Source organism: Elephantulus edwardii, unplaced genomic scaffold (genome assembly GCF_000299155.1).
Source record: "Elephantulus edwardii isolate Elephantulus edwardi_28Jun2011 unplaced genomic scaffold, EleEdw1.0 scaffold00220, whole genome shotgun sequence".
In the NCBI taxonomy this organism is placed as follows: Eukaryota; Metazoa; Chordata; class Mammalia; order Macroscelidea; family Macroscelididae; genus Elephantulus; species Elephantulus edwardii.
In genome coordinates, this window is record NW_006399970.1 from 992,701 (window position 1) to 1,000,695 (window position 7,995).

General features: G+C 36.0%; 1 pseudogene; it reads right to left on the bottom strand.

The window, feature by feature from the left end:
* Positions 1-4: 4 nt before the first annotated feature.
* LOC102854359 lies at positions 5-358 on the bottom strand (annotated as a pseudogene).
* Between the last annotated feature and the right edge of the window lie 7,637 nt (positions 359-7,995).

Below are 7,995 nucleotides of genomic sequence, written 5' to 3' on the forward strand. Positions count from 1 at the left end.
AGCTTCACAGACCGTAGACACTTTCATCACTGTAGGCAATGTATAGAAAGAAGTCTTCTTCATGGTGTTCCTGGTACAGCTGACCCATTGTGGCATTGGTGGGTGGAATGACATTGTTGACAAAGAAAAACAAGGCATCTTCAGCTCGGAGATGTATTCGCTTCCGGATCAAGAATTAGAACTGACCAACTGTGAGATCAGAAGGCACCAGGTATTTCTTTTTGTCCAGATCTCCTATCTGAGCTTTGGGAGCCTTCTCTACTATCACCGGGACCCGGTCCGGGTATTTCTTTCGGATCTTCTCGCCCTCAGAGCGGCGCTTCTCGAACGGATGCTCCTCTTTGTACATGAACTTCATCCTCCCGGGGACCGGGCTGGACTGGGCAGGGCTGAGGGAACCCGGAGGGGGGGGCTTCTTTTACTTTTTAAAGGGAATAGTGAACTTGGGGGGGGGGACGGGTGAGCAGGGATAAAAGTGCAACAATGAATGAATAGAAATCCAAAATCTCTGTAAACTTTCATTAAAATTAATAATAATAATAAAGGAGGAAAAGGAAAGGAAATTAGAAAATCAACACCATTTACAATAGCCAATCATAATTTAAAATACTTAGGAATAAAGCTAACTAGAGGCACATATCCTTGTATAAGGAAAATTACAAAACGCTACTACAAGAAAAAATAAGAGACCCAACTAAATGAGAAAATTTTCCCTGTTCACTAATTGCAAGACTTAACGTTGTGGAAAAAGGCAATCCAAGCAAAAGTAATCTACATGTTTAACACAGTCTTAATACAGACACTATATTCCCTCTCCAAGGAGACAGGAAGGCAATTTTAATTGGAAAGGACAGAAACTCTGAATAAGAAAAGCTCTTCTAAGTCCTCATTCCTCAGAACAGAGCAGGGAAATACTGCATGGTTCAACATCAAGAAGGGAGCGCATCACGTATGTGTCCTGTCTCTATACATTTTTAATCTATAGGCAGAACAGATCATTTGGAAGGCTGGACTTTATGAGGAACAATGTGAGATCAGGGTTGGAGGAATATTATAAAAAACCTACATTATGCAGATGACACAACTTTGGTTGCTGAAACTGAGGAGGACCTGAAGCACTTGCTGCAGAAGGTCGAGGACTGTAGTCTTCAATACGGATTGAAGCTCATCATCAAGAAAATGAAGATTCTCACCACTGGGCCAATTGGCAGCACCATGATGGATGAAGAAGAGATTGAGGATGTTCTACATTCAACAAGTCAGGGAATCAAAAGACAAGTTGGATTAGGAAAATCTGCTGTCAGGGATCTTTCCAGAGTACTGAAAAGCAACAACGTCAGTCTAAAGACTAAGATGCCTCTGATGCAGTCCATGATCTTCACAATTACTTGCTATGTAGATAATGACTAAGGATTATAGAAGAAGAATTGATGCCTTTGAGTTGTGGTGCTGGAGAAAAATCTTGAACATAGATAGCATGGTCCACCAAGAAAACAAACTGATGCCATGGTCTTCTTCATGAAGTCCAGCTTCTCAAATAATTTACTTAGCATAGGTATGACTCTTGTTTGAAGATCTTGGAAGGAAGGTTTTAAAATATTTTTTTGTATTTGATTAACAGCCAAGTGTGGGCTGTTTGGTGTTTTTATTTAATTGGCAACAGTTGTGGGCTGAAAGTCTCTTGTTTCAACCAATGAGGACTCAGTGAGTGGGCTTTTGTGATTAAAAGTTTGTTGGGCCTCAGGCCTGGTGTGAAGATTGATTTCTTATTAGGGTTACAAAATAAGTTGTCAATTTGTTGTGTTTGGAGGAAAGATTGTTCTAATTGGTACAACACTTGTCTCTCAGTTTGTTGTATAGAGATAACTCTGGCTTGCTGTGATGTTGAAATCTATGCTACTGGGGTGTCATATGTCACAAGAGTAAACCACAGTAGACAAGTTTGTTCTTGTTTTTATTTAGAAAAACAAATTTTATTGTTATTCACAATGAAAAAAGAACTGAAAAAAATCCATATTTTTACCAATTCCAAAGAAAGGTGATCCAAAAGAATGCAGAAATTGTAGAAATATCAATAACATCAGACAAAAGTAAAATTTTGTGGAAAATGATTTTAAAGTCATTGTAGCAAAATGTTAAAAGGAAAACACAAAAAATGCAAGCTGTATTCAGAAGAGGTTGTGGAACAAGGAAAATCAATTGCTGGCATTACATGGATCTTGGCTGAAAAATATTAGCTTGGGTTTTATTGACTATGCAAAGTCATTCAACTGTGTGAATCAGATAAAATGATGAATGATACAGGAAACAATAGGAATTCCAGAATCTTAACTGTCCTCGTGAAACACCTACACATAGACAAAGAAGCAGTTGTCGGAGCAAATGAGATACTGTACAGTTTAAAACCAGGAAAGGTGTGTGTTGGAGTTCCCTGGAGTCAAGGATTCTGAAGCTTCATCTGACATCCTTTGGGCATGTTGCAAGGAGGGACTGGTCTTTGGAGAAGGACATCATGTTTGGGAGAGTGGAGGGACAGCGCGGGAGAGGAAGACCCTTAATGAGATGGATCGATTTTGTGAGTGGAGTGGTGGGTATGAATGTGTTTGAGACAGCGCGGTTGGCACAGGATAGAACGGCGTTTAGGGCTCTTGTACATAGGGTCGCTCTGAGTCGTAAATGACTCGATGGCACATAACAACAACAACAACATATATTGTATCAGTACCAAATAATTCAAGAAACTGGACTATATGAAGGAGGCTGTTACATCAGGATTGTAGGAAGACTCATTAACAACTTTCATTATAAAGATGACACAACCTTGTTTGCTGAAGATTTAAAGCACTCACTGGAGATCAAAGACAAGAGCCTTTATGGATTACATTATGGATTACATCTCAACATCAAAAAAAACCCAAACAAATAAAAAATCTTCACAACTGGATCAATAAACAACATCATGAAAAATGGAAAAAATACTTAAGTTGTCAACGATTTCATTTCACAAGGATCCACAATAAATACCTGTGGAAATAACCCTGAAGAAATCAAATCATACATTATATTGAGTAAATATACTTAAAGGACCTCTTTAAAGCTTAATAAAGCAAATATGTATGAGGATGAAGGTAAAAGGTACATCTGACCCAAGATATGTATGTTTTTAAAATGTATTTATTTAGTTTTTTAATTTCAATGAACATCTACAGAGATTTTGGAATTCCATTCATTAATTGTTGTACTTTTCTCCCCACCTACCCCACCACCCCCATTTGCTCCTCTCCTTGAAAAGCAAAAAAATAAGGAACGATTCACGAATTTGCGTGTCATCCTTGCGCAGGGGCCATGCTAATCTCTGTATCCTTCCAATTTTAGTATATGTGCTGCCAAAGCGAGCATGGTAGACAAGTTTTAATAGGGCTCCCTGATTAAGATAGACTAGGAAGCAGGATTGGCCATACACTTCTTAAATAGCAAGCCTCTGAAACACTGTGAACAGTAGAATGATAAAAAGAAATAAAATTAAATATAAACTTTGCTTCAAAATAATTTATTGGGGAAAGTGAGATAGGAGTACATGAAACAGCATAGTTGAAACTGGGCAATGTGCCTCTGGTCATTCATTAAATTATTCTCTCTTTTGAATATGTTCAAAGATTTTCACAACGCAGTTAATAAAATAGAAAGTAAAAAAATCCTCACAACCAAAATCACAAAAGCATACATACCAAATTAACTATTTAAAAATGTCTGGTAAATGCCACATTTCTTCAGAATTTGATGGTTTAATTGGTTTGAAAACAAAATACAATAAATCTTAAGATTCTGATGGTCACTAAGATCAACTTCCATACCTTCACCACTAATTTGCCAGGCACTTACCCATATTCTTTTAAAACTGCACCTTCATACAAATTGTATTCATTTGGATATTACTGAATAGTATAGTATTTATTTAACATTAAACTTATTCTAATATGTAGCCATGCATAAAACTACTGTTATGTACTGTACTTCTGAAATAAATTAATCAGTTTAGGAATAAATGAACAAAAATTCAAACACTTTCACTGCAGTAAAGTGAATGCAGTTTAAACTTGGATTGTGACTAGCCATATTTCAAAAGTTGGACTGCAATAATTTCCCCAAGTTATTATTTTGACAAGAGAAACATATAGGAACAATAAAAGAGTTGTAAAGTTAAATTGCTCCCCAGTCAGAGAATTCTAAACATTTTTTGTGGACCTCTGGAAGTGAGCCTAAAATGACTTTTCAGATAAATGAGTATTTGTTCAATACTTATCCTCTCCAGCTCACTTTCTGTAGACTTACTCCATTAATTTTCTTCTTTCTTTATTGAATGTCCAATCTCTTTCTATGCTCTTCACCCCAGGCCCCAATTTTGTGGACCAGCTTGATGTGATATTCCTTATCTTAAAATACACAGAATTCAACCTAAAGCCACTGTTACCTTGAGCTGTAGTTGTGTGGTCTTGAGTTGAGTCTGAATATTAGTTGTCCCAAGTGTCAGAGTAGAACTGCCCCATAGGATTTTCTTTGCTGGAGTCTTTATCAAAGCACATTCCGTGGTCTTTCTGCTATAGAACTACTGTGTAGGTTCTTTTTCCTCTTTTCTAGATTTTGTTTATTTTGTTGTTGAGAAAATACATTGCAAAACATATCCCAGTTCAACAGCTTGATATCTACCTGTACAATGTGGGGACATTGTTTACATTTTTCCAGGTCACACAACTGTTCTTACTTTCCTTTTCTTATTTGTTCCTCCTTCACTAGCATTCCCTTGTTCTCTGAGTTTTCCATTTGATCTTTCAAGTTGCTGTTGTCAATTTGATCCCATACAAATAGTTCTCAAAAAAAAAAAAAGACCTCAAGGTAAACTTTTCCCACTAGTTAAGCTAAATTACGGTTTGGTTTTAAAATAATGTCAGAGTACATTTTCAGTTTACGTTTTAAAGATTATTTCAGGACAATGGTATTAGCAGTTATCTACCCTCAAGTTTACAACAAGGCTGAATTCCAAAAGAATCTGTAACTCTGTCCTGCATTTCTCCTCTTTTGATCATAAAAGTGCTGTGGCATCCTTGATTAAAATGTTTAGTAATTGTAGCCAGGCACCGGCCAATTCTTTTAGCCTATGGCAAAGGAAACAGTTGTTCATGGAAGCAATTAACTGAGTGTCTTCCTCTTGTTCTTGACTTTCCGTATTCCTCTGTTGCTCCAGGTAAATATAGATCAACTGTGCCTTGGACAGCTGCCTATAAGCTTTAAAACATTGCTCACTCAATAAACTAGGAAGTAGACTAGAAGTAATAAATATGATATGAAATAAATTTTGAATGCCAAAAATTTAAGCTTTTAAAGCAAGGAATCAAATCCTATGAAATATTTGATTATACATAAGCAGCTTTAGCAGCTACTCTTTTTATCCTCCTTTTTCGTTCAGTCATTGTAAATGTATCATACAGCTTCTACAAATTTGACCATTTAAAGATTTACAGCTTCTTGACAATAATGATAGTAATTACAATAACTGTAATTAACTCTACCCTTCATCAATGAAATTTTCCTATCACTGACAATCTATCTTATTTTCCCTTACTCTTGCCCCATTAGCCATTAAGAAATTTTGATTTCTATTTTCTTTTTCTTGTCTTTATAGATAAGTCATAAAACATTTGTCCTTCAGTGATTGGTTTATTTCACTCAGCATCTCTTCAAGCTCCATCCATACTCTAGCATGTAATCAAGACTTCATTTCTCCTATTGGCTAAGAGTTCATTGTAAGTATATACTACCTTGTATTTATCTATTAACCAATATATGGACGGGTATTGATGTTATTTCCACATTTTTGCTATTATTAATATTGTTTCAATGAACATTGACATACTCATCTATTTTTGAGTTTGTGCTTTCAAGTCTTTGGACTATACTTTTAGGAGTGAATGCTTTATGGCACTTGTATCATTAAGGTAGAATCTACTTTGTGGAGGCAGCTCTTCTCCAGTAATATTTTGAGTGTCTTTCAACCTTTTAAAAAATCTCCTGTCTCTTATTTTCCATCAAATTTGGTTAATCTTCTAGTACTGTTCTAGTGCTTTAATAAGATTCTTTTTGGCTAGTAGAAGTGGAATGTCAATCCTTCTTCCTAGTTTTTCTTAGTCTAGAAGCTTCACCATGTCCACCATAAATGACCCTGGTTATATTTGAAATACTGGTGGCATAGCTCCCAATATATTAACAACACACAATCTACCACAATACGGAAAATTGATGGATGAGTAATGATTAATTAATAAAAAGGAATATTAAGGATACTTTTAATAAAAAGGTAGACACTAGAACACTTACTGTTGCAACATTACCTAGACTGAAGCTGAAGAAGTATTTACTGGTGAAACTCAAAGACTATAGTCTTCAGTATAGATCATTCATACTTCAACGTAAGGAAAATAGAAGTCTTCATAACTAGACCAAAAGCCAGTATCATGATAAATGGAGAAAAGATTGAAGTCATAAAAGATTTCATTTTACTTGGAATCAATTAATACCCTTGGAAGTAGTAGTTAACAAATTAAAAGATGTGCTGCATTAAGCAAATCTACTGTCTAGGATCTCTTTGAAGTGTTAAAGAGCTAGGATGTCACTTTAAAGGTTAAGATGCACCTGATTCAAGGCATAATATTTTCAATTGTTTTGTATGCATCTGAAAACTGAACACTCACTAACGCCTTTAAATTGTGGTGTTGGTAAAAAAGTATGGAATAAATCATGAAATTAAAAAAAAATCCCAAGACAGAACAAAAACAACAACCCACAACCAAACCAACAATGTTTTGTGAAAGTGTAGCCAGAGTGCTCCATACTAGTACCATACTATTAAGGATGGTAAGATTTCTTCTCACATGGTTTCCGAGACATCCTTGGAGGAGGATGTCATGCTTGGAAAAGTAGAAGGTCAGTGAAAGAGAGGAAGCCCCTCAGTGAGATGGGCTGTCATAGCGACTGCATATATGGGTTTTAGCATAGCAAAGATGGAGATGCAGAAAGGTGGAGTTTCATGCTGTTGTCTGGAGAGTTACTATGAGTTGGAGCAGACTCAACTAACAGGTTTAATAAGATATGGACATACTTAACAGAATTTCCCTGAAACCTTTTCAGAATTCTAGCCAATCACAACTTGCCTTTGAGGTATTTTACAACTGCAACAGCCTCCTAACTGGTCTTCCTATTTCTTGCCTTCCTCTCCCAACTCAACTATGAGAAACTGCTATGGTAATTTTCCTTGAGATAACTTTATAAAGAAATGACATTTTAAATTATGTATGTTATATCTCTGCACAAAATCTCCTGTCTGTTATTTTCCACGAAACTTGGTACAAACTCCTAGCCCTAGTATTCAAGACCTTCTTCTAAAACAAAGGTTCTTTACTTTTCCTCACTCCCACTATACTGCATTAACACAGGGCTGCTCATTTTTTAACTCTAGATCTAGTTGGGTTGTTTTGTTTTGTTCTATTTTTGTTGTTGTTTTCTTACTTGGAATGTCCTCACTCCCATGCAAGCCAATTGACATTCCAGTAAGCTGAATCTGTCCTTCTTGTATGCTATGTTCTTCGGGGACTCTTCCATAACTTCAGCCAAAGATTATATTTCCTACTTATAACTTAATATTTGTCATAATATTAAGAAATTATATCCTTTGTCATGTGAACTCCACAATAAGGGATATTATCTGAACATTCAGATTAAGACAGACTAGGAAGAAGGATTGGCCTTCCCCTTCTGAAATAGCAGGCCTCTGAAAACCCTATGTACAATAGAAAACATGTAGATAACAGAAAGGACAACTGAGGTTGAGCTTTCAAGTATGGAAATACAAAGGAAGAGGAACAGTTTTAAGCAGACACTAGTGATTGGGACATGGAATGTGAGAACCATAAGTGTAGGAAAATAGGTATTGTTAAGGAAGAA